This window comes from Hippoglossus hippoglossus, chromosome 16 (genome assembly GCF_009819705.1).
Source record: "Hippoglossus hippoglossus isolate fHipHip1 chromosome 16, fHipHip1.pri, whole genome shotgun sequence".
Taxonomy (NCBI): domain Eukaryota; kingdom Metazoa; phylum Chordata; class Actinopteri; order Pleuronectiformes; family Pleuronectidae; genus Hippoglossus; species Hippoglossus hippoglossus.
In genome coordinates this window covers 27098952-27103828 of record NC_047166.1, presented here as the reverse complement: position 1 = coordinate 27103828, position 4877 = coordinate 27098952, and the positions used below count along the sequence as shown (strand labels likewise).

General features: G+C 41.5%; 1 long non-coding RNA gene across 1 annotated transcript; it reads right to left on the bottom strand.

The window, feature by feature from the left end:
• Positions 1-2133: 2133 nt before the first annotated feature.
• Positions 2134-3422, bottom strand: LOC117776880. Its single transcript, XR_004616502.1, has 3 exons — positions 3267-3422; positions 3084-3162; positions 2134-2178 (listed from the first exon to the last, which is right to left on the bottom strand). It is a non-coding gene; the product is annotated as an uncharacterized LOC117776880 (long non-coding RNA).
• Positions 3423-4877: the final 1455 nt, after the last annotated feature.

Below are 4877 nucleotides of genomic sequence, written 5' to 3'. Positions count from 1 at the left end.
CAATCTGAGGGACAGAGAGGTAAACCAGTTTGCCCCCTAGACTGCATTATTGTGCGCGCCTCTAGACAAACACGTTGGCAGTATAATAGCACTCTCTTCCGTACCTGTCCTGACATGTCACTTAAAGCCCCAACACCGCCGCGGGCAGCCTCAAGTAAGATACTGATTGCACCTAATGCGACATTTACCTGCTTCAATCGGACCTACGGTAGCATGAGTGTCGGTGCCACTTCAGTACCCTGTCATAAAATTCACACCCTCTATCGACCCAAATCCACTAGTAATCCCCAGTCCTCCCAGGTTGGCCTGGAAATCGAAGAGGATGGCAGTTTTGGTAGAAGATGGAAACGTGATGCTTTTGATGCTGGTATTGAGCCGTATCCTGATTTGTATTGGATTTGTGATGGTATTAGACGTTCCCTCCCTGGTAATTGGAATGGTTTGTGTGCTATAGCCCTGTTAGCTCAGGAAGTCCACATTATACCGGTTTCAGACAATGTTGTTAGTGATCTGTCTGTCCTCCCTCCCCGGTCCCGCCACCATATCACCAAGCGTGCTGTGGTTCCCTTTGGCAGCTTTGATAACACCATTACCTTAGATGCCATTGGTATGCCCAGAGGCGTTCCTGATGAATATAAGGCTCGTAACGAAATTGCTAGTGGGTTTGTTCACCTGCTTCCGTGGATTGGCGCTTCTATTGAAACTCAGAAGAACACAGAATGGATTAATTATATTTACTACAATCAGCAACGCTTCATTAACCACACAACTGCCGCTATCAAAGGTCTCGCGGATCAATTGTCCCCCACCTCCCTTGTGTCCTGGCAAAACAGGATGGGACTGGACTTGTTGTTTGCTGAAAGAGGTGGCATATGTTTCATGTTCGGAGACGCTTGTTGTACCTACATCCCTAACAACACGGCACCTGATGGTTCTGTCTCCAGAGCCATTGCTGCCTTAGAATCCCTTAGTAAAGAATGGACAGAGAATTCCGGCGTCGCCCACCCATTTGATTGGTACTCCATACAGAAATTTTTCAATAACTGGAAAGGCATTCTTATCTCTTTTCTCGCTGTATTTGCATATTACGTTTTATGAAGCGCCTCTTTGTATTAGTTCTGGCTTGTCTTTTTTCATATTGTTTTATGAAACGCCTCTTTGTATAAGTTCTGGCTTTTGTGAACTTGCGGCCAGTTCCATTTTGAGCACCCGTGCTTGTTGTGTAACCTCTGCAGAGCTTACTATTATAAAGACTCAAAGGCAACTCCAGTTTGAGAATTTCATTATTTCAAATCTCAAGATGAATTTCCATCACACATCGACAATCTCTTCCATGGAAATGATCAAAGAGTTAATGGTTGTTTCACCAACACCTGCCAGGCAACTGCCTACAAGACTCTTATTGATAAGAACCGAGTATGAACTTGTTGATGGCAAGACTTCAACATGACTTGTTAACGCTTCAGGTTTAGATGGGGCTTCACCAGGATCAGAACAAGGTCTGTGTGCTTATTGAGATGCTTTCTAAACCCAGAAAAAGTGCCATAAACTTGTGAACAACCAGCCTGACCACATTTAAGATGCAGTGTCTTTCCTCAACAAAGTCCCTGGATCAACTTCAAGTGCTTAGTCAGGGAATTGGCATTTGCCTGAGGGCTTTTGCAAACAAAACATAACATCTCTGTATGAACTCAATGCAGCATCCGAGTCCTCAACTTTGAAACCCTAGGATTCACCTTAGTGGTACCAACATCAATTTCATAAATGGTGGTTTGCAAGAAGTTGGACACATTTAACAGATCCTGGTTGTATGAGGTACCAAAGACAAAATGAGCTTTGAAAAGCTTATCGAAACTGGCAAGAGAGTCTGATTACTTACAAGGTATTGCATGTTTGTCAATCACATGAAGAGCTTGTGAATCACACTCTTCTTGGTCCCCACAGCAAGCAGATAGGGTTGAAGGCTTTCCATGATGCTGTCCAGATGCCCCTGGATGCTGGTCCCAGTCTGTAACACAAGAACTGTTTTAGTATGGAATTGCAATAAGTCACATCTCACACAGTTTGAGAAACTGTTCAAATTACAGATAATGATTTTTTCTTGTAATTTCTCTGAACTGTAAACTCGCCTTGATGAACTTCACAAGATGGTCACAGGCTTGTCTGGGTGAGAGTGTTCTTGGTGTAGCGGAAAAAAACTAAGTGTGGTTGAAACCTATATTATAGTTGAAGAGTAACTTTTTGCATACTGTCTAAGACTCCATGACCTGAAATGTTTATGACCAGAAACCTGTATGACCTTTTTATATACCTGTAAGACCTTTCCATTACTTATTGACTGTCCAAGAACCCAATGGAAATGTATGCAAATCATTTATTCCTGTGCTTTAGTTCCTGTCTTAAACTGCGCCTACAGAACCAGTCTGAACTGGCTCGGACAAACAGGCTTAGTTCTCCTATATAAGATCTGTCTTGGCAATTTTCTATTAATCAAACACAAAGTCATACAGTTGTCTTCGGTAAGTTTAATTATACATCTGCAGATGGACTCAAAGTACAATCATCAGAAGGATATTATACAATGAGCCAAGAACACTCCTGAGTGCTGTGTTCTTATAACGCATAGCCCCCTCCCACTAGCTAAAGAGAAGTTATTCATCAGCTTCTTTGATGTTTCATTACGGTGGGGGACGTCCTGGCTTCATCTCTGGCCCAGACCCCTGGAGTGACCCCTGGGGTGTAATCCCCACCAGATGTCCGAGACACCATAAAGTTTCAGGCTTTCCGAGGCCATAAAAGTAAAGTCCCTGGAGTGATAATCGTAAACCTAACATTAACTCACAGCTGACTTTTAAGATAAACACATCTGTTTATCCCATTCTTCTACATACATGTCTGTTCTTTCATTAATCATTACCCAAGATCAGAATTTCCATCACAGATCCTTGCATTTGACTGTTCTCCATCTTCACTCTGAGATCCCTGTGACTCTCTGTGTTGATCCTTTCTGCAGAAAGCCCCTATTAAAATACACGTAGATAAATTTGGTGTTGCAGCCTCTTGTATTTCCAGATTTCCATCACACTGGTCTCTTGCGGCCATGGGGTGATGGTGGTAGAAGGTGGACAAGGATCAAAATGGATGACATGTCACTGTCCCATCCTGAAAATTCAAGTAAAAATGAATGCACAAATTTCCACTGAAAGCTAACAGTTTTTGCTTTCAACAACAATTAGTATAATTATAATTATTTTATTGCAGCGTACCATTTTCTATTTCCAATGTGGATTCGGCATTTTGAACCAGGTCTTAAAGCTCGCCTGTCTGTGTGAGACCACGGCTTTGTTCAAGGACTTTCTGCTTGTAAACAGTAGGCCACTTCTCCAGTAACTTTGCAGAGGCAGCATCATACTGAAATCCTGCTCAATCTGTACACAGGATAGAATAAGTCAAGATAGAATAGTAAATGTTATGGTGTGCTATGTCCAAGAATCTTGGAAATGCTGCGAATATTTCAGAGGACTTCACTGGGTCAACAATCTTTTGGCGATAGGCAAAGGTCTGCCTCATCTTCTCCTTTACAACTGCTTCATCAGGAAGGACATTGTGTCATGGCGTTACCCCATGTCCTGTAATATAGAAGGTGGCAAACACTTCACATACATAAATGATGGTCATACAGTTATACACCGCAGTATCAGTAGCATTAGTCAGCATGGTAGTAAGTTAAGCTAGCAATCACATTAACTCACATAAACCAGGTAATCCTTCTAAACTATACTGATACAGAGTCCACAATCAAAAGTTGATAACCTTTGAGACACAGTTTTCACAAGCAGTTATTCAATATTTTTGTGTACAGGTGTCTTGGCTGTATATTCAGCCTCCCTCACTTAATGCAGAGTTCCTGGTCCCACTGGCAAACAGGAAGAGGGAGATTCCAACTCCATGTGTGGAGGAGGGCATCTAGAGTGTGCCACACAAAGCCCAGACCAGAGGGGTGTTTTGGGCTACTATCACAGAAATGCTCTTTTAAGTGCCCATATGATATAGCATGGTGGTGTTACAGTTTCCGACCCCCCTGGAAGTACAATGTGACAATAAAAATAAAATTATTAAATTAAATATGTTTTTTAAATGTTATTAATCACTGCATATCGAAATCTATATGTCCTTGAATGCCAATCTTTTTTTTCTTCTAATGTCAATCTTTTAATTAAAAACACACCGCTCAAGCCAATCAGAATCGAGCAGCCGCTGCATCAGAAAGTTCCTCTGTGCCTGAGAAATAGCTAGCTACCTCCTGCCAAAGGCAAAAAAAGATCCGACAACCAGACTGAAGATGACTCAGCTGCAAAAACTGCCACAACCACGGAATACCACCTTGGCATCTAAAACTCTGAGGTATGAAATATCTTCTTCCATTTGCCACCACATACCTCTGCGAGTCTGGCTGTTCTACATTGAAAACAAAGCACAGAGCATGTCTGCAAGTGGAGCATGACATTCGTCTGGCACTGACAGCCATAAAACCTAGGATAATTTAACTGTGTAGGAGCCACCAAGCCCACCCCTCCCACTAGTGAGGGACCAGGTATACACACAGAGACAAACATACTTAAATGACAAGCACTGTTTATAACGGAACAGAGACACTGAATGTAATGAATAACTAACAAAAGAGAAAAACTAGAATATATATATACATACATGTTTACGGTTAATATTACTGTACAGAAATGACAAGAAATGTTTGCAACAGATATAAGACAGATTATTAGTTATAAATAAAAATAAGGGAAATATTTTAAGAAGCTGTATGTTTGATTTTGGATATTTGCCATCATATTGCACACGTAATGTAAAAAAGGTTTGCA